Raw genomic sequence first — 22,953 nt, forward strand, 5'->3', positions numbered from 1 at the left:
GATGTTGGATGGCGTGATCGACTCAATGGACATGAGTTTGAGTAAACTCTGGGAGACAGTGGAGGACGGGGAAGCCTGGTGTGCTGCAGTCCATGGAGTTGCAAAGAGATGGGACACGACTGAGCGACTGAACAACATCAATCTCTCAGTCAATTAAAAAGTTTCCCCTTTCACAGCTTGCTCTTGTGAAACCTATAGTAGGCAAGGGGAGCACAGTTTGACCAATAAGGTTACGCTTCTTCAGCTTTCCACAGGTTTATCCCTGTCCTCAAGGCTGTTTGTGCTTCTTCCCCTGTGAGGGGGGCAGATGGGAATGGACACAGAATCTGAAGGGCCAGAGCTCCCAGCTCCTCCTCTCCCATCACCCTGGGGAGTTCTTTGGAAGCCTCACCGCAGGGGATCTCCCCTCTGCACTTCCTTGGTGCAGGGGGGCGGGTTTTCTTGCTGATGCTTTTAGGTTCCCCTCAGGTCCAGTCCTTGGGTCCTCTGCAGCCTCCTTTTGGTATAGCACCTGCCGCCACTGGTGCCTGCTCCCGTCAGCGGCTTTGCTCACCCTCAGTCGGGGCCAGCTGACGTCCTCAGTTGAGAGTGGTCATCCCAGCTCTGACTCCCTGGCTCTGTGGAGGATAGCCAGATTCTCTCACAAGCTCCTTCCCACATGCTGTGCTGGAGGCCTGTGCTGGAGCCCGTGGGGCCCTTGACCCCGGTGCCGCGTCCCTGTGGTCCTCACCTTCCCGCATAGACTGGTGGAAGGAAGGTGGTGGGGGGTGGCTGATCGGGGATTACAGAGCCCGGATAGCTCTGTTTAAGTATATCAACTCTTAACACTCTGAGTTATAATTCTGATTAATGTTCTTCTTTTAAGTTACATAGTTTTCTTAGCAGCTTTATTTGCTCTGAGAGGTCACAATTAGATCTGTTTTGTGCTTATGTCTCCTAGTATGTTTTCAGTGTCCAAAGGGGTAGTAGTATATACTTTTTCTCTTTTTTCCCTCAATAGCTTTGTATTGGATTTGACCTAGATCTTTTTCTGTTGCTCATATTTATGTGAAACTAATTTTTCTAAGCTTTTAGAAGTTATAGCTCTATTACTCAAGGTAGTTTTCTTAATTTTTAGTGCTCCCTTTAGTTTTATGTTTTTGGAGTGTTAGGGCATATATTCACTTACTCTTTGAGGTTTCCTGGCTCTGTTTGCCTTTCCGTACTTACCTGGGTCCTCTCTTCCATGTTTCTACAGTGCCCACATTTTTCTGAATTTTCACTTTATTCCAAGAAGTTTCTGCCTACTGTGGGACTTTCTCTCAGAGGGAAATTTTGGCTGTTTGATCTTGACAATTCATGTGACCCATACTGCTTGTCTTTTTCAGACTTTACTGTAGGGTCTCTTGCAGCAATCAACAGCCATTTACAGGTTGTTTTTTTTTTTTTTTTTTTTTTACTGCTCTGTATCTTTGTTGTAGCACATGGGCTTAGTTGCCCCACGGCATGTGGGATCTTAATCGCCTGACCAGGGATAGAACCTGCCTCCTCTGTACTGGAAGGCAGATCCTTACTGGAAGGCAGAACCACTGGACCACCGGGGAAGTTCCCATCCACTGTTGAGTTGGTCAAAAAGCTTCCAGTTTTGGATGCTGTTTTCAAATTGGCGGGTCTTGCTCCTCGGGGAATACCTGTACGCTGTTTTGCTTTTTCATTTTTTAGACCCACAGACACCCCATTTCTTCTCTCTGTCTTCTCTCCACAGACACTGATGACATGCAGATCTTGTGGATGCTGTCACTTTGGTTTATTTAGGGATGTGGGGGTCTTTTGTGTGGGTCTTTTTTGTGGTTTTGTTGCAAAGTTGTCTTGTTCTCCCATCTAGTTGATTGCTCGTTTTACATGAAGATTCTTTACAAAAGTAGTTTACTATATAAACATGAAATGATAGCCCTAGTAAAATAACAAGTTGGATTCTTTTATGAACAATATGTTATGTTATTCTTCTGTCTTTAAAATCAAGTGTTGTGATTCAATGGAAGGGATAATGTTAAATTATTTATTCCCCAGTTCAGTAGCCAGTAAGAACCAATGCCTAAATGTTTCTTTCATTAAGTCTGTTCTATTATAGAATTATGTAAGTTGTCAAGAGTAGTGCAAGAGCCTGAAGCTAGGAATAGTGGAGCTGTTACCATCCCTAGGCTGGAAGCTACAACAGCAGGGTGTGTGTGTTGGTGGGGGGGGGGTGTTGGGGGGGAGTGGGTATTAATACTTCCTTGAGAGAAACAATGACTTTCTTTTAGGGACACAGACAAGTTGAGGTGATTTTCCAAGGAGAGAATTAGGGACATAATATCCTGACCATATTGTCTTCTCTTTTCATTTTCTGCTTGAGCATCCTTATTGGCTGAACACAAAATGTGTAAGTGCTCGTGGGGTAAGACTAGGGTGAAAGGAGAGATAAGGTGCCCATTTTAAACAAATATAAAATAACCAGTATACTATTTGTCTCATTGGATAGAACTGTCTCAGGCTAAACTTGCATTTGTGGCTTATAAATATGTCATGTTGATTTAACAATATATCTTCCCACTACTGAAACAGAAAGAAATCACTCTTCTTGCCTGTATACTTGGCTGTTAACTATTAATAGATGAGGGTAAATTTATATTTTTAGCCCCATCTTCTCTCTCCTTCAAATATTATTCATTAAAAAATAAACCAAGGTATTTGGAAATAAAAGGCAAATTCAGAAAACCCAATTATTAGTTTATGAAAATTTTAAAGATCTTTTTATCCACCAATTTATATACATGCTAATTTGTGTGCATAGCTAACTATGTCATGAACTTATTCTAGTACTGAAATGATAATACTTTACCCCAGGTCATCTTTGTTGACCATAATGATGACATCAAAAAGACCTTTCATCTGGTACCATGATGATTGCTTAAGTATATGTATTTCTCAAGACAAGTTGGGTTATGCAGCTGGTACGAGATCACTCAAATCTCAGTGGCTTAAAACAGGAATACACCCAGTGAGGTCCAGCAGTAAACCTCTGCTCTTCACAGTTATTCATGCTTCCAAAGTAAAGAGTGCACTACCATCTCATGATACTTTCATTTCATAATGTGTTTATCTAGTCAGCACAGCAGGTGGAGAACTCTGAAGGGTCTCGTGCCAATAATTAAATATGCCTGCCTGGAAAAAGGCATGAACACTTCCACTCATAACATTGTCTAGAATTAGTTTTTAGACCCTGCCTGACTTGATGGACATGAGTTTGAGTAGGCTCTGGGAATTGGTGATGGACAGGGAAGCCTGGTGTTCAGCAGTCCACGGGGCTGCAAAGAGTCAGGCACGACTGAGCAACTGAACTGAACTGAACTGAATCCCAAGTATACCTGGAGGTACAGTATTATGTATCCAGAAGGAAGACCTGGATACTAGTGAGCATCGATAATGTCTATCAAAGTATGAGGTTCCCTTGTGTTCCAGGAGATCAAGACATCTTGTGAATTGCCTTTTTTTTTTTTTTTGTACATTCTCTTTGGATACTCAGCCTCTAATCTTAACCCTTTAACACCTGGTACCAAATTTCTTTCTTCCCCAGGTCAGCTATGGTGGAGCTTTATTCAGAGAGCATCCTAAATTCCAACTGTCTTAAGATGATCACATACTTCAACTTGAAGACTAAACTTGAAACAGACTACAAAAGACAAGGACTCCTTTACTCTAAACACATAAGTGAGGTTTGAATGAAAATGACTGTGAAGTATGGTAATCTAGCAACTATGAGAGATGTCACCCAGAAGATGAGAATGATTTAGAGATGCCACATGTTGCTCTTCTTCATAGAGGACACAGAGGACCATCCAAGGTATGCATTCAATACACACACCCCTAGGAGGAGGAGGAGGAGAGGAGATGCATGCTCAATCATGTCTGACTCATTTTATGGCTTCATGGACTGCAGCCCACCAGGTTTCTCTTTCCATGGAATTTTCCAGGCAAGAATACTGGAGTGGGTTGCCATTTCCTTCTCTAGGGGATCTTCCTGACCCAGGGATGGAACCCACAACTTCTGTGTCACCTTCATTGCAGGTGAATTCTTTACCACTGCACCACCCTTATGCACACCCCTAAACAATCTCCAAATTACAGAAAATGGGTTGTTGTTAACTTCAGTTTCTTTGAGTCATCACTGTGCTTCTCAGTACGAAGAAAATTAGATCCTTTGACTCTGTCTCTGAAATAATTTGTGTATTGATTGGGAGAATTGGTTACTGTATTATTATTCCAAGTTCCTTTCATCATTTTTATTATTCCCTAGGCTGTGAAAATATTAATATGAAGGGACATGAAGATTAATATGTATAAATCTATTTAATATATTGTTTATTATGTAGAAGTCAATACTAAATTGGATTTTTTGGTGCTGAATCAATGCTTGGAAAGATTCAAAAATTTTAGGTCAAAAGGTGAAAATCCTCCTCTTCATTCCACTGAGCAGGGATACTAATTCCTAGGAAACCTTTTGGTGATAAGACATTTCCAAAGTGTTAATTAAGGAGCAGGCCCATCCAAGTAAGTTCTTTGATTTTTAGTTGTATTGGAAACATCACAAACTATCTTGATGAAAACAACTTTCTTTTGCTTCCCCAATAGAATTCTTAGATTTCTGACTTGGCAAAGTGCAATCATTTTCATTACTTTCAGATCAGTATTTATATAATTCTGTGCTAGCTTTCCAGCATTTCTTGCCTAATGGTTCTTAAAGTCAACAATCTGAGCAATTTGGGGAAATATGTGTCAGTGTTGTGTGTTGAGGAATTAAGCTTTGATGAAGACCATTCCATTCTCTATTTCTACAGTGCATGAGCAGAGAGAGTGGAATGGTCACTACTTGGGTGGAAATCGCAAATTTTATCTATAGGAGCTCTAGATATGCACTTGGTGAGAAAAAGCTAGCAACAAAATCAATATAAAGGAAATGCTATCTTTCTAAGCTTGCTTGCAATTTCATTTTACTTTTGAAATATTTCAAAAAGTAGATTTCTAATATTTCTATTATTAGAAATATATATCTATATATTTATAAGATATTATATATAGATATAAATATATCTATATATTAAAAAATTAGATTTCTAAAAGTAGAAATCTAATATTTCAAAATTAGATTTCAAAACTAATATTTTCTTATATTAAAAAGTTAAGTGCTATGCAAATATTTAACAGTAAGTGAAATTCCCATACCAACTCACCTTTCAGAAGTAACTGTCATTAATAGTTTGTCTATATTCTTTATACTCTTCCAGAATTTAGTTTTTTTTTTTATGAGATTCTTCTCCTCTTCCTCCTCTTCCCTTTCCTCTGATGTCCTCCTCTTCTCCTCTTTTTCCTCTTCCTTCTCCTCTTCATTCTCCTCTCCTTAGTCCTCTTCCCTATATCCCCCATTCTCATTCCCCACTCCTCTTCTTCTCTTTCTGTCCTCTGAATTAATACCTGTAGTATTGCTGGTTCAAAGATTCTGAACTTTCAGAATTTTAGTAGATTGTCCATAAATGTTTTTCCAATTGATATATTATTACTCTGCCAAGTAAAGTTGTATTCATTAATACTGTCTATAATCTATCATTGGTCTTTATTACTCTTTGTTAATTCTGTTTTACTTTAAATTTCTTTAATTGTTAGGTTCAGCTCCTTTTTATAAGTTTATTGGCCCACAGAATTTTTCCTACAAGTTGCCTGTTGATGTGTATCTTTTCCCTATTTTGTTATTTGTCTTTTTAAATACAGACTTCTATATAATGTTAATAGGCTTCCTAGGTGGCGCTAGTGGTAAAGAATCTGCCTTCCAGTGTAGGAGATACAAGAGACAGATTCAATCCCTGGGTCAGGAAGATCCCCTGGAGTAGGGAATGGCAACCCATTCCAGTAATCTTGCCTGGAAAACTCCATAGACAGAGGAACCTGGTGGGCTACAGCCCATGGGGTTGCAAAGAGTCTGACAAGACTGAGCACACAATATATACATATTAATTTGTTAATTAATATATTAACAAATACATTATTATATATCACATATATATTATATATCATATTAACCTGTTAATATATGATATATTAACATATATGATATATAAATATGTTACATATATTAATACATATTAGAGATGTTAGACTTTTGTCTTTTCTGTGTGTTGTCTGTACTTTTCTCTGATCACTCTGTCTTCTTTCTTTTGTTATGGTATATTTTGCCTTGCAGAAGTTTCAAATTTTCATGTGAACATATGTGTCCATTATGTCATTGCTTCTAGATATCATATCATGCTTGGAAATACCTCCTGAATTCTAAGTTTATGACACATATTAGCCATTGCTAATGGATAAGTCATGGATTCACTTTTCCAATTTGCTGTCCTTTTCCAGATGACTGGTTCATTGTACAAGCCTCTTCTTTCAGTAGTCCATTTTTCTCTCCACTAATTTGAAATACCATCCTTATCAAATACATTTACATATACTTGAGTCTATTTTCTTTTATTCTGTCTATTGCTGTGCTGATCCTGGGATGTTTTATTATTGTAGCTTGAATATATTTGAATATCTAAAGGGCCTTCCACTTTCCTTTGTTCAAGTTATAGAGCCAAATTTAAAAGTACAATGGGAATATTGATTTTTATAACACTGATTTATAGATTAATTTGATAAAAAAGATACCTTTAAGTAAGTGAATCTTTTTACCCCCAAACAAAATGAAACTCATTTTTCAAGTCTTCTTTTATGACCTTCATTGGAATTTTATACTCTTTTTCTCATCAGTTCAGTTCAGTTCAGTTGCTCAGTCATGTCTGACTCTCTGCAATCCCATGGACCACAGCATGCCAGGCCCCCCTGTCCATCACCAACTCCCGGAGTTTACTCAAACTCATATCCATTGAGTCGGTGATGCCATCCAACCATCTCATCCTCTGTCATCCCCTTCTCCTCCTGCCCTCCATCTTTCCCAGTATCAGGGTCTTTTCAAATGAGTTAGCTCTTTGCATCAGGTGGGCAAAGTATTGGAGTTTCAGCTTCAACATCACTCCTTCCAATAAACATTCAGGACTGATTTCCTTTAGGATGGACTGGTTGGATCTCCTTGCAGTCCGAGGGACTCTCAAGAGTCTTCTCTTCAAAAGCATCAATTCTTCAGTGCTCAGCTTTCTTTATAGTCCAACTCTCACATCCATACATGACTCCTGGAAAAACCACAGTTTTGACTAGACCGACATTTGTTGGCAAAGTAATATCTCTGCTTTTTAATATGCTGTCTAGGTTGGGCATTTCTTCCAAGGAGCAAGTGTCTTTTCATTTCACAGCTGCAGTCAACATCTGCAGTGATTTTGGAGCCCCCAAAATAAATTCTGTCACTGTTTCCACTGTTTCCCCATCTATTTGCCATGAAGTGATGGGACCGATGCCATGATCTTCGTTTTCTGAATGTTGAGTTTTAAGCCAACTTTTTCACTGTCCTCTTTCACTTTCATCAAGAGGCTCTTTAGTTCTTCTTGACTTTCTGCCAAAAGTATGCTATCATCTGCATATCTGAAGTTATTGATACTTTCCCCAGCAATCTTGATTCCAGTTTTTGCTTCATCCAGAAAATCCAGAAAAATCCAACAGAAAATTGGATTAAAGATTTACTGAGCATGGCCCACCCATCAGAACAAGACCCAATTTCCCCCTCAGTCAGTCTCTCCCATCAGGAAGCTTCTATAAGCCTCTTAGCCTTCTCCATCAGAAGGCAGACAGACTGAAAACCACAATCACAGAAAACTAACCATTCTGATCACATGGACAGCCTTGTCTAACTCAGTGAAACAATGAGCCATGCTGTGTTCAGTTCAGTTCAGTTCAGTCACTCAGTCGTGTCTGACTCTTTGTGACCCCATGAATCGCAGCATGCCAGGCCTCCCTGTCCATCATCAACTCCCCAAGTTCACTCAGACTCATGTCCATTGAGTCAGTGATGCCATCCAGCCATCTCATCCACTGTCGTCCCCTTCTCCTACTGCCCCCAATCCCTCCCAGCATCAGAGTCTTTTCCAATGAGTCAACTCTTCACATGAGGTGGCCAAAGTACTGGAGTTTCAGCTTTAGCATCATTCCTTCCAAAGAAATCCCAGGGCTGATCTTCTTTAGGATGGACTGGTTGGATCTCCCTGCAGTCCAAGGGACTCTCAAGAGTCTTCTCCAACACCACAGTTCAAAAGCATCAATTCTTCGGTGCTCAGCCTTCTTCATGGTCCAACTCTCACATCCATACATGACCACAGGAAAAACCATAGCCTTGACTAGATGGACCTTTGTTGGCAAAGTAATGTCTCTGCTTTTGAATATGCTATCTAGGTTGGTCATGACTTTGCTTCCAAGGAGTAAGCGTCTTTTAATTTCATGGCTGCAGTCACTATCAGCAGTGATTTTGGAGCCCAGAAAAATAAAGTCTGACACTGTTTCCACTGTTTCCCCATCTATTTCCCATGAAGTGATGGGACTGGATGCCATGATCTTCGTTTTCTGAATGTTAAGCTTTAAGCAAACTTTTTCACTCTCTACTTTCACTTTCATCAAGAGGCTTTTTAGTTCTTCTTCACTTTCTGCCATAAGGGTGGTGTCATCGGCATATCTGAGGTTATTGATATTTCTCCCGGCAGTCTTGATTCCAGCTTGTGCTTCTTCCAGTCCAGCATTTCTCATGATGTACTCTGCATAGAAGTTAAATAAGCAGGGTGCCATGCTGTGTAGGGCCATCCAAAAGGGACAGGTTATGGTGGAGAGGTCTGACAAAACGTGGTCCAATGGAGAAGGGAATGGCAAACCCCTTCAGTATTCTTTCCTTGAGAACCCCATGAACAGTATGAAAAGACAAAAAGATTGAACACTGAAAGATGAACTCCCCCGGACAGTAGGTGCCCAATACACTACTGGAGATCAGTGGAGAACTAACTGCAGAAAGAATGAAGAGATGGAGCCAAAGTAAAAACACTCAGTTATGGATGTGACTGGTGATGGAAGTAAGGTCTGATCTGTAAAGAGCAATACAGCATGGGAACCTGTAATTCATGGTCCATGAATCAAGGTAAATTGGAAGTGGTCAAACAGGAGATGGCAAGAGTGAACACTGACATTTTAGGAATCTGCGAACTAAAATGGACTGGAATGGGTGAATTTAACTCAGATGACCATTACATCTACTACTGTGGGCAAGAATTCCTTAGAAGAAATGGAGTAGCCATCATAATCAACAAAACAGTCTGAAATGCAGTACTTGGATGCAGTCTCAAAAACAACAGAATGATCTCTTTTCATTTCCAAGGCAAACCATTCAATATCACAGTAATCCGAGTCTATGCCCCTACCAATAATGCTGAAGAAGCTGAAGTTGAATGGGTCTATGAAGACCTATAAGACCTTCTAGGACTAACATCCAAAAAAGATGTCTTTTCATTGTAGGGGACTGGTATGCAAAAGTAGGAAGTCAATAAATACCTGAAGGAACAGGCAAATTTGGCCTTGGCGTACAGAATGAAGCAAGGCAAAGGCTAACAGAGTTTTGCCAAAAGAATGCATTCGTCATGGCAAACACCCTCTTCCAACAACATAAGAGAAGACTCTACACATGGACATCACCAGATGGTCAACACCGAAATCAGATCGATTATCTTCTTTGCAGCCAAAAATGAAGACGCTCTATACAGTCAGCAAAAACAGGACCAGGAATGGACTGTGGCTCAGATCATGAACTCCTTATTGCCAAATTCAGACTTAAATTGAAGAAAGTAGGGAAAACTACTAGACCATTCAGGTATGACCTAAATCAAATCCCTTATGATTATACAGTGGGAGTGATAAATAGATTCAAGGGATTAGATCTGATAGACAGAGTGCCTGAAGAACTATGGAAAGAGGTTCATGACATTGTTCAGGAGGCAGTGATCAAGACCATCCCTAAGAAAAAGAAATGCAAAAAGGCAAAATGGTTGTGTGAGGAGGCCTTACAAACAGCTATGAAAAGAAGAGAAGTGAAAAGCAAAGGAGAAAAGGAAAAATATACCCATCTGAATGCAGAGTTCCGAAGAATAGCAAGGAGAGACAAGAAAGCCTTCCTCAGTGATCAGTGCAAAGAATAGAGGAAAACAATGGAGTGGGAAGGACTAGAGATCTGTTCAAGGAAACTAGAGATACCAAGGGAACATTTCATGCAAAGATGGGCTCAATAAAGGACAGAAATGGTATGGACCTAACAGAAGCAGAAGATATTAAGAAGGGGTGGCAAGAACACACAGAAGAAGTATACAAAAAAGATCTTCATGACCCAGATAATCATAGCGGTGTGATCACTCACCTAGAGCCAGACATCCTGGAATGTGAAGTCAAGTGGGCCTTAGGAAGCATCACTACAAACAAAGCTAGTGGAGGTGATAGAATTCCAGTTGAGCTATTTCAAATCCTGAAAGATGATGCTGTGAAAGCGCTGCACTCAATATGCCAGCAAATTTGGAAAACTCAGCAGTGGCCACAGGACTGGAAAAAGTCTGTTTTCATTTCAATCCTAAAGAAAGGCAATGCCAAAGAATGCTCAAACTACCACACAATTGCACTTATCTCACACGCTAGTAAAGTAATGCTCAAAATTCTCCAAACCAGGCTTCAACAATATGTGAAACCATGAACTTCCAGATGTTCAAACTGGTTTTAGAAAAGACAGAGGAACCAGAGATCAAATTGCCAACATCTGTTGGATCATCAAAAGAACAAGAGCGTTCCAGAAAAACATCTATTTCTGCTTTATTGACTATGCCAAAGCCTTTGACTCTGTGGACCACAACAAACTGTGGAAAATTCTTCAAGAGATGGGAATACCAGACCACTTGACCTGCCTCCTGAGTATGCAGGTCAAGACGCAACATTTAGAACTGGACATGAAACAACAGACTGGTTCCAAATCGGGAAAGGAGTATATCAAGGCCGTATATTGTCACCCTGCTTATTTAACTTTTTCTCATAGGGACTATGTATTTCTGACCAATATTCCCAGGATATTTTGTATTTTTTGTTTCTATTATACATATTTTCATTATGTTTTATAAGAATATATCAAATTATTGATTTTTGTATATTAATTTTCAATCCAGCTCTATGCTGAATATTTTGTTTCCTGCTAGTACTTTTAAAGTTGCTTGCCTTTCACTTTCCAGAGAGACAAATACCTGTAAATAGTAATGACTTGCCTTTTTTTTTTTTTCTATTGGTAAATCTTAGTCTAGTGCTCTGTTTTCAGAGTTTTTCCAGTGCAAAGTACAGCTGTTGTGATAATGTTAGGTATCTTTTCACCCTGCTGCTTACTTTAATATTTCTGTTTCTAGTACCTAAATTAAGCATAATGCTGTCTTTTGAGTTGTATGTGTATCATGTTAATTAAGTAACTATGAATGTTTACTTTATTGAATTTTTTAAATATAAAACGGGATTGATTTAAATCCAACTTTTATAAATAATTAAATTGTATCCAATGCCTTTTTGCTATCTACTTAGATAAGGGCTTCCCTCGTGGCTTAGCTGGTAAATAATCTGCCTGGAATGTGGGAAACCTGGGTTCGATCCCTAGGTTGGGAAGATCCCCTGGAGAAGAGAAAGGCTACCCACTCCAGTATTCTGGCCTAGAGAATTCCATGGACTGTACAAAGAGTTGGACATGACTGAACAACTTTCACTCACTCACTAGATAAGTGTATGGTGAATATTATTAATAGAATTCTTAATATTGATCCATCCATGCAATTCTGGAATGGCTATAACTAGATAAGTGAAATTAACCTATATTTTCTTTCTTTCTTTCTTTTTATTATTTATTTTTTTTTTTACTTTACAATATTGTATTGGTTTTGCCATACATCAACATGCATCCACCACGGGTATACGTATTTTCTTTTTTAAAGGTATCTTTGTATGATTTCAGTAGCAATGCTATTTAATTTTATAAATGATCTGGGAAGCATTTCTCTTTTTTTTCCTACTGCTTTCCAATGTAGCTTAAATAGGAATTTTATTTCTTAGAAATTTGAAGCAATTTATTTCTGAAATTATTGGGCCTTGGTCACATTTAGGAAAGTAACTCTATAAAATTAAAATAACCAGTAATCATGGACTACATTAAATAATCTTTTAATTTCTTCTTGGACTTATCTTCTGGATTTTTGTTAATTTTTAATGGATATGAACTGTCCATTTTATCTTGAGCTATTTCCTTGTGAAAGTCAGAAAGCTGCTGTGGTAACAGGTGACAAATGCAAGACTGGCAATTGGGAAAATGTGGTAGTATAAATTTGTAAATGTTGTCCTAATTTTCATTGTGAAGTTGGAAGCAAAATTATAATCAAGAGTGAGGATGCAGGAGATGTTGGGAGTTTGAGGAGAAATGAGAAAAAGTAAAATGAATTTCTAGCAGAGTAGAAAATGAATAGGCTATAGAAGTGTAGGATGATAGTAAGAGAGCAGTAGGGGATTGATTGAGGTTTATGATCATGAATTCAAAGTGATGCCAATCGAGGTAGTTATGTGGATTTTTTAAAAGCCATATCCAGCTGCAGAGATGCAGACATGTGGTGGTTGAAAGGTTAGATTTAACCAGGTTTAGACATTTCCTAAGTATTTATAATGATGAAGGAGAAGGACGAGAGAGCTAAGGATTATGAAAGTAAAGCTAGTTAAAGAAGGGAGAGAAATAACAATAAGGTGAGATACAGTCAAAACTGATAACACTGGAGTCCTAGAGGGGCCAACGGATTGTTGCAGTTTGTGAGCCAGATCGAGTGAAAAGAACAAAAGAAGGTGGTTATCCAATAGTAAAATAGGTGAAATAATGAATAGGGAGAGGCTAAAGTTATAATAACATCTATGTTATTATGTTATGTTTTATAATAATAAAATCTATGGAAGTAGAGGCTAAATAATGTGGAAAACAGTATCACCAGAGGAGAGAGGTTTAGGGAACTGAGAAGCTTGGGACTTGAAAAGATTATCTATATGTATGTTGAACTCTCCAAAAATTAAGAAAGGTGTAGTCTGGAGAGAAGGACAATGAGTCAGATGTGAAAGTCTTGAGATACAAGAGTGAATAATGTGGTAGAAGACCTGTAGACAGAGCAGAATTGAGGGGTAGGAGATAATATAATCTGATGTCATGAAACATACAGCTGAAGGTTTTTAGATGGAAGTGAGAAAGGAATAAGCAACAGGGAGGCTATCCATGCTCAGTCCCATGCTCAGGGACATAAGGACTGATGGAGAAAATCAGTTTTTTCCTATATGGTCAATGGCTCTGCAGGAAGCAATGCCTTTAGGGCAATGCTGACTGTGTTGTGTGTGCGCATGCTCAGTCGTGTCCAACTCTTTGCGACCCCATGGGCTGTAGCCTGCCAGGCTCCTCTGTCCATGGAATTCTCCAGGTAAGAATACTGGAGTGGGTTGCCATTTTCTCCTCCAGGGAATCTTCCTGACTTAGAGACGAAACCTGCGTCTCCTGTGTCTCTTGCATTGGCAGATGGCTTCTTTAATGCTGAGCCACAGGGGAAACCTAGGACAATGCCAGGTTTCCTTTGGAGTAAGAAGGTAAGAGAATCAGAGAAGGGGTTGGGGATGTTTGGGGTCGTGCCAATAATAGAGTCCCCAAACTCTAGTTAGTAAAAAGATTCCTGGAGGGTTGGGAGAAGAGAATGGATGAGGAGCTAGCAAAACTTTATGGGGTTTCAAAGGTAGGAGATGAGGGTGTCCTTAGCCATCTGGGGCTGCAGAGATAACATATATAAGGCTATAGTGAGATTCACCCTTATTATATGATTCAAGGCAGAAAATGGTAGCAGCCTGAGTGTTTTGGGCAGGAACAATTGGGTGCTTGAAGCTCCCTCTTGATCCTGTTGACAGAGGCAACAGGAAATAAGGAAGTGGATTTTTGTCCTATATCATAGGATTGCATTCCCCTGAACTAGAGCACAGCCGCTCTTGATGGGAGAGGCTCTGCTTTGAACTTTGAATCTAAGTGGAATTGGGATTCTGGGGGAGCTTGTTGTTATTTAATGTTGAAAGACAGCCACACCCCAACCCCGGCATCACTGGTAATCTAGGTCTCAGGCTCTGAACAGCCCTCCTTGCTGCCTGATGTGGGGATAGGGTCATAAATGACTCTTGATCCTCTGTTTGTCAGCGAGTAGGGAAGATCTTCATCATGCTTATATAGGCATTGTTTAAATTGTCCCCTGAAGACTTAAATGGAAGGTAAGGTTTCATGTGTGTGTGTGTGTGGTGGAGTAGGGTGGAGGGCAGTGATGTGTGAGCTCGGATAGCAGGCAGTCTGCAGCTTTAGTTCAGATATGTTGTTTCTACACACTTCAGAAATGATAAATCATCTGTCTTTAGACATCTTTCATTTGGGGTGTGTATGTGTGGGTGTGAGGTTGGGATAATATATGAGAAAGAGGTACTACCTTCTAATTTTGTTTTAATGATCATAATGATGGATTTTCCCAGTTAGGTTCATACGAAATAAAGATGACATGTGGCCTGTTACCATCTTCAGCCTTGTCTCATTGTTTGTCTTTGGATGTACAGATAATACATCCATTCAAGTGGATGCTTTTTTTTTTCTTCGAGGTTTAACCTGACACTGGTATTTACCCTTTTTACTTAAGGGATGTTATCGTGTAAAACAAAAACTGATCAAGATTATGGAGACGGATTTCAGTTCTCAACATTTCCCTGTGGTTGTGTCCAAATTTCACTGTTTATGAGTACATATTATTGGAAGTCTTTATTTTAGATTGTGGTAGTACCCTAGTATTATTGTAGATGAGATTTTTGTAGCTAACTCAGGTTCATTTTATTTATTTTAATAGACTTCAAGGAGGGTGGTTCTATACACATTTTCTCGTGGTGCCATCTTCTAGCAAGGCCTAGCTTGTGTGTCGTGTTCCTAGCTGCATAACTGAGTGTTATGATTTCAAAGGCTTTCATTTGTGTCACTAGAGTATGTGTTGACTAAAATAATTATATCAATGTCAGTAAAGAACACGAATAACTAGGTGATATTGATGTTTGCACCTATTTGTGCTGCACACACACATTTTTAATTGAAATTCAAAACCTTTTAGTGCATAGCATCATGAATACTGTGACTGACTTGAAATATTGAAAATATTTTGCGGTTTTCTGCTGCTGTGTAACAAATGACTACAAGAAGCTTGAAATGATATCATACTTTACCATTTACCATATAATAGCTTACCATTCTGTGGGTTAGAAGTCCAGTATGGAATGCCTGGATTCTGTGCTTAGAGTATCACATGGTGTTGGCCTGAATGAGTTATCTTTTGGAGACTCTGGAAAAATCTGTTTCTAAACTCATTTTTGTTGGCAATTTTTTTTTTTAAGACTGTGCTGTGGGGCTTGTAGAATCTTAGTTCCCTGACCAGGGATCAAACCCAGGCTTCCTGCAGTCGTAACGTAGACTCCTAACCATTGGACTGCCAGGGAAGTCCTGGCAGAATTCTGTTCCTTGCAGTTGTAGACTTGAGGTCCTCCTTTCCTTGCTGGCTGTCAGCTGGGGGCTGCTCTTAGTTCCTGTGGACCACCTCTTTCATCTTCAAAGCCAAAGTGGTAGGTGGCGTAATGTGCCCCATCCTCCTCCCCAGCCCCAAAGATCCCCATATCCTAATCCCTGAAACCTATGAATATGTTACCTTATAGACAAAAGGAACTATGCAGATGTTATTAAATTAAGGTCCTGAGATGGGAGACTATACTCAACTGTCTAGGTAAATTTGAGTAATCACAAAGGTCCTCATAGGAGAGAAGGCAATCAGAAGGCAGAGGCAGAAATAGGAGTAATGCAGCCAGGAACCAAGGGATGCTGAAGCCTCTAGAAGCTAGAAGAGCAAGGGACAAATTCACCCTTGGAACAGACCAGCTGCTGACACCGTAATTTAAGCCTCTTCAGACTTATCCTAGATTTCTGACCTCCAGAACTAATATAAGAGAATAGATGTGCATTGTTTTAAGTCACTAAATTTCTTATGATTAGTTACAGCAGCAGTAAGAAATGAATATAACCTCCAATGGGAAATTTCTCCTCATTCACTCTCACTCACAATTTGAAGTTCTTTAACTTCCTCTTCTGATACCAGTGGATGAAAACTCTAGTTGTAAAAGGGGTTCACACGACTAGATCTAACCCACCCATATAATCTCTTAAATTTAAAGGTTAACTTATTTAGGACCTTAATTATCTGCAAAATCCCTTCAGAGCAGAATGTAGATTAGTGTTTGATTGAATAACTGGGAAAGGATGTGTGCACACCAAATGCCAGGAATCTTGGGGGACTGTCTTAGAGTTCTGCCTACCACAGAGATTAAAAACTTGAAAATATTGAAAGTATTTAAAGTATTTGAATCCTTCTCAGAATCTGTCTTTTCTTACTTTAAGTTTTTTTTTTTTTTTTTCTGATCACAAAGCCTATTGCTTTCCAATGCAATAATATTTTTTTAAAAGTTTCCATGGCACTAATTTAGTCAAAGGACACATGCAATGAATTTACTCTGGAGACCTGCCTCTGGAATTTTTCATGACTACTCTTTCCCTCAGGGCAGAACTCTTGATTCCTTCATGTGTTTTTCTGCTCTAGTCATTATTTAAATTTCTCAGAGTTACTACAACCTGTAATCTCCACTTCCTTGATTTATTTAAGTTTCTAATGAAGTACATAGTGTATTGTTGATGTTTATTGAATGAATAGCAGTCTCTGTTCCACTTTGTCTTGTGGCTATTTAGTGGGGTGTTTTGGCCTTTTCACAGTCATTTTAACTCTCAGCTATCTCAGGCAAATAGAATTCTTTGTCTCTGCCTACTTCTATCACTTAATCTATCCTAAATCATTTTTTTTTCTAATTATCTTAAAAATTCAACTCCTTTTTTGGTTTGTGATTGTTAATAAGCATTGTTTCATCTTCTTTGTTTACTATTTTGCATTTTTTCCTATTCCAGTGAACTTTTATGAATGGCAGGGAGTGTCCAATGAGAGGAAAATTACCTTCATTAGATGTTCCGTCATAATTTATAAACAATGTTTATTTCATAAACTAACATTTTATTAGGAAAAATAAAATCTTGTGCCCTATGAAAAGTTAAAAATGAATTACACTTCTTTAAGAGACTGTTTTTATAAATATCTTCTTAGTAGTCATTGTATAGTATTTTCAGTTTTCCACCGGGGATCAATGGAGGGACTCAGGTTAAAAGAAAAACATCATAAGGTTTTCTGAATGTGCCAGATGCTTTCCTTTAAACTTCTTCAATATTTCATGAGGAAAATTTCACAAAAAAAAAATATGACATTGATATATCAGCTCTGTCTGGGACCTAAAAACATGAAGATTAAGAATAGAAATGTCTGAATATAGTGATGTAGAAATGTAGAATAGAAATGTAGAATATAGTGAGGAGGTTTACTTAAATTAGTTCCCTCTACCCAGGCCATCAGTGATCCTGCTCTGATGGAGTACTTAAGCAGAAACACATTTCATTTAACGTGAAACCTAATCTTGCTAATTTACCAAAAGAAAATGTCGGATTAGTGACTAATTTGCTTTCATCAAAATGTTTATTAGAACCTCATTATATCAGGATATATGTAGCAAATATCATGGTTTCTGTATTTTTTTTAACATCCCAGTAGTACATCCTTGCATATCTCACCAGTTATACTAATAGATAAATGATAGTGTGAATTTCCATTTTACACATTTGAGAATTTTTAGTACTAAATCTGTAACTGAATAAGAAAATATATAAAGAAAAAGCTAATTTATTATTGATGGTTAGCTTTCTAAGTATTTTTATATATCATATTTTGAGAGAATTCTGGGTCAGTTGATTGCAATGTGTGTATTGAATTAATCCTTTATTACCACAATAATGCTGCATAAATACTCCAGCACTTCACAATTTATACAACAAGATGAAATTATTCTCATCTCAAATGTTTATATTTGACTGCAGAGAGGTCCAGCCCAGAACAGCTGGGCAACCCTTCTTAAGGCACTAATTGCAGTTATATTAGTTTTATGAGCTTTTCACTGTTCTTGGACCAGTTTCTGCTCAGAGCACTTTGCTGTGGCAAAGAGCAGAAACTCTACAAGCATCATCCTCTGAGGTTCCTTTGGTCAAGGTCAGTCTCATGGCCAAGCCTGGAATCCATGGATATAACAAACCCCTGGAGGAGTGGGAAGGATAGGAGTGAATATTTATTGAAGAGTAATCCAAACTATCTTGTAATTTTTTATTCTTTATGAGAAATGATATGTATGAGAAATGACATGTGAGATGGAGAGGATCCCGATTTGTGAAATTATATGCAGATACACTGAATCACTAAATATTATCCCTTCTTTTTCATGGCATTCTATAAGCTTAAGAGTAAATTTAAGTATAAATTTTCAAGTCCTTATTTTAGGATCCGAGATAAACTTTTTAGCAACTCTTTGCTTCATTTTTGTTTGTTTATTTACAAACAAAATGTAGGTGTAGGTATATCTGGTGGCTCAGTAGAGCCCATATATATATATTTTGTCTTATTTTTTTCTCTAAGAATGAATGTATCTCAAGCAGCAGAGAAGAAATGGAAGAATGGCTGCTTCACTCAACTGCTGTGCTAGGGCAGAATCCACGTCTGTCTCTATTCCCTGCTGTGTCTCTACACTCAGCCCAGTACTTCGCTCTTTGTAGGCTCTCAATAAATGTTAAACTGCTTACTAACTTACAAGAAAGTCCTCTTGTGTCTAACCTCTGTTTCTACTTGATTTTTTGGTAATATGTACACTCCCTGAGAATACAAGTGATGTTTTCTTTATTGTGGTAAAATATACATACCACACAGTTTGCCATTTTAACCATGTTAAAATATACAATTCAAGGTTATTAAGTACATTTTATGAGAAGAATTTCACAAAAATCATGACATCACTTTATGAGCCCTGCAATTACCATCACCACTATCTGGTTCCACTACTTTTTCATCACCTTAAATGGAAATGCTATGCACATCAAGCAGTTACTCCTCATCCTTCTTCCTCAAAGTCCCTGGTAAGATCAAATCTGTCTCTGTCTCTATGGATGTGCCTGTTTTGACCTCTCATACAAATGGACTCCTACAATATGTGGCTTTTTGTGTGTAGCTCCCTTCACTCAACATAATGTTTCAAGGTTTATCTATGATATGTGTCAGTACTTCACTCCTTTTTGTGGCTTTTCTGTTGTATGGCTATACCATATTTTGTTTATCCATTCATCAGTTATGGAATTTAGGCAAATAATATTTTATATACATGCTAATTGATTCTAGATGTTAGATGAAGTCTAATAGGGTAACAGTCTCTTATTTTTCTCCATAGAATATATGGGGAGGAATTCTTTTTTTTTTTAATTTTATTTTATTTTTAAACTTTACATAATTGTATTAGTTTTGCCAAATATCAAAATGAATCCGCCACAGGCATACATGTGTTCCCCATCCTGAACCCTCCTCCCTCCTCCCTCCCCACACCATCCCTCTGGGTCGTCCCAGTGCACCAGCCCCAAGCATCCAGTATCGCGCATCGAACCTGGACTGGCAACTCGTTTCTTACATGATATTCTACATGTTTCAATGTCACTCTCCCAAATCTTCCCACCCTCTCCCTCTCCCACAGAGTCCATAAGACTGTTCTATACATCAGTGTCTCTTTTGCTGTCTCGTACACCAGGTTATTGTTACCATCTTTCTAAATTCCATATATATGCGTTAGTATACTGTATTGGTGTTTTTCCTTCTGGCTTACTTCACTCTGTATAATAGGCTCCAGTTTCATCCACCTCATTAAGAACTGATTCAAATGTATTCTTTTTAATGGCTGAGTAATACTCCATTGTGTATATGTACCACAGCTTTCTTATCCATTCATCCGCTGATGGACATCTAGGTTGCTTCCATGTCCTGGCTATTATAAACAGTGCTGTGATGAACATTGCGGTACACGTGTCTCTTTCCCTTCTGGTTTCCTCAGTGTGTATGCCCAGCAGTGGGATTGCTGGATCATAAGGCAGTTCTATTTCCAGTTTTTTAAGGAATCTCCACACTGTTCTCCATAGTGGCTGTACTAGTTTGCATTCCCACCAACAGTGTAAGAGGGTTCCCTTTTCTCCACACCCTCTCCAGCACTTATTATTTGTAGACTTTTGGATCGCAGCCGTTCTGACTGGTGTGAAATGGTACCTCATAGTGGTTTTGATTTGCATTTCTCTGATAATGAGTGATGTTGAGCATCTTTTCATGTGTTTGTTAGCCATCTGTATGTCTGCTTTGGAGAAATGTCTATTTAGTTCTTTGGCCCATTTTTTGATTGGGTCGTTTATTTTTCTGGAGTTGAGCTGTAGGTGTTGCTTGTATATTTTTGAGATGAGTTGTTTGTCAGTTGCTTCATTTGCTATTATTTTCTCCCATTCTGAAGGCTGTCTTTTCACCTTGCTAATAGTTTCCTTTGATGTGCAGAAGCTTCTAAGGTTAATTAGATCCCATTTGTTTATTTTTGCTTTTATTTCCAATATTCTGGGAGGTGGGTCATAGAGGATCCTGCTGTGATGTATGTCAGAGAGTGTTTTGCCTATGTTCTCCTCTAGGAGTTTTATAGTTTCTGGTCTTACGTTTAGATCTTTAATCCATTTTGAGTTTATTTTTGTGTATGGTGTTAGAAAGTGGTCTAGTTTCATTCTTTTACACGTGGTTGACCAGATTTCCCAGCACCACTTGTTAAAGAGATTGTCTTTAATCCATTGTATATTCTTGCCTCCTTTGTCAAAGATAAGGTGTCCATATGTGCGTGGATTTATCTCTGGGCTTTCTATTTTATTCCATTGATCTATATATCTGTCTTTGTGCCAGTACCATACTGTCTTGATAACTGTGGCTTTGTAGTAGAGCCTGAAGTCAGGTAGGTTGATTCCTCCAGTTCCATTCTTCTTTCTCAAGATCGCTTTGGCTATTTGAGGTTTTTTGTTTTTCCATACAAATTGTGAAATTATTTGTTCCAGCTCTGTGAAGAATACTGTTGGTAGCTTGATAGGGATTGCGTTGAATCTATAAATTGCTTTGGGTAGTGTACTCATTTTCACTATATTGATTCTTCCAATCCATGAACATGGTATATTTCTCCATCTATTAGTGTCCTCTTTGATTTCTTTCACCAGTGTTTTATAGTTTTTTATATATAGGTCTTTAGTTTCTTTAGGTAGATATATTCCTAAGTATTTTATTCTTTCCGTTGCAATGGTGAATGGAATTGTTTCCTTAATTTCTCTCTCTGTTTTCTCATTATTAGTGTATAGGAATGCAAGGGATTTCTGTGTGTTGATTTTATATCCTGCAACTTTACTATAGTCATTGATTATTTCTAGTAATTTTCTGGTGGAATCTTTAGGGTTTTCTATGTAGAGGATCATGTCATCTGCAAATAGTGAGAGTTTTACTTCTTCTTTTCCAATTTGGATTTCTTTTATTTCTTTTTCTGCTCTGATTGCTGTGGCCAAAACTTCCAAAACTATGTTGAATAGTAATGGTGAAAGTGGGCACCCTTGTCTTGTTCCTGACTTTAGAGGAAATGCTTTCAATTTTTCACCATTGAGGATAATGTTTGCTGTGGGTTTGTCGTATATAGCTTTTATTATGTTGAGGTATGTTCCTTCTATTCCTGCTTTCTGGAGAGTTTTTATCATAAATGGATGTTGAATTTTGTCAAAGGCTTTCTCTGCATCTATTGAGATAATCATATGGTTTTTATTTTTCAATTTGTTAATGTGGTGTATTACATTGATTGATTTGCGGATATTGAAGAATCCTTGTATCCCTGGGATAAAGCCCACTTGATCATGGTGTATGATCTTTTTAATGTGTTGTTGGATTCTGATTGCTAGAATTTTGTTAAGGATTTTTGCATCTATGTTCATCAGTGATATTGGCCTGTAGTTTTCTTTTTTTGTGGCATCTTTGTCAGGTTTTGGTATTAGGGTGATGGTGGCCTCATAGAATGAGTTTGGAAGTTTACCTTCCTCTGCAATTTTTTGGAAGAGTTTGAGCAGGATAGGTGTCAGCTCTTCTCTAAATTTTTGGTAGAATTCAGCTGTGAAGCCGTCTGGACCGGGGCTTTTGTTTGCTGGAAGATTTTTGATTACAGTTTCAATTTCCATGCTTGTGATGGGTCTGTTAAGATTTTCTATTTCTTCCTGGTCCAGTTTTGGAAAGTTGTACTTTTCTAAGAATTTGTCCATTTCTTCCACGTTGTCCATTTTATTGGCATATAATTGTTGATAGTAGTCTCTTATGATCCTTTGTATTTCTGTGTTGTCTGTTGTGATCTCTCCATTTTCGTTTCTAATTTTGTTGATTTGATTTTTCTCCCTTTGTTTCTTGATGAGTCTGGCTAATGGTTTGTCAATTTTATTTATGCTTTCAAAGAACCAGCTTTTGGTTTTGTTGATTTTTGCTATGGTCTCTTTTGTTTCTTTTGCATTTATTTCTGCTCTAATTTTTAAGATTTCTTTCCTTCTACTAACCCTGGGGTTCTTCATTTCTTCCTTTTCTAGTTGCTTTAGGTGTAGAGTTAGGTTATTTATTTGACTTTTTTCTTGTTTCTTGAGGTGTGCCTGTATTGCTATGAACTTTCCCCTTAGGACTGCTTTTACCGTGTCCCACAGGTTTTGGGTTGTTGTGTTTTCATTTTCATTCGTTTCTATGCAAATTTTGATTTCTTTTTTGATTTCTTCTGTGATTTGTTGGTTATTCAGCAGCGTGTTGTTCAGCCTCCATATGTTGGAATTTTTAATAGTTTTTCTCCTGTAATTGA

At 38.1% G+C, this 22,953-nt stretch overlaps 1 long non-coding RNA gene across 2 annotated transcripts in view; it reads left to right on the forward strand.

Moving 5' to 3' along the window:
- The window catches only part of LOC139185179 (uncharacterized), a 138,955-nt gene that overhangs the window by 106,030 nt on the left and 9,972 nt on the right, over positions 1–22,953 (forward strand). For both annotated transcript variants that reach the window (XR_011568695.1, XR_011568696.1), the window contains exon 2: positions 3,596–3,862. This is a non-coding gene — a long non-coding RNA (uncharacterized lncRNA). The remainder of the gene's footprint in view (positions 1–3,595; positions 3,863–22,953) is intronic.

The sequence above is a fragment of the Bos indicus genome, chromosome 10, assembly GCF_029378745.1.
Source record: "Bos indicus isolate NIAB-ARS_2022 breed Sahiwal x Tharparkar chromosome 10, NIAB-ARS_B.indTharparkar_mat_pri_1.0, whole genome shotgun sequence".
In the NCBI taxonomy this organism is placed as follows: Eukaryota; Metazoa; Chordata; class Mammalia; order Artiodactyla; family Bovidae; genus Bos; species Bos indicus.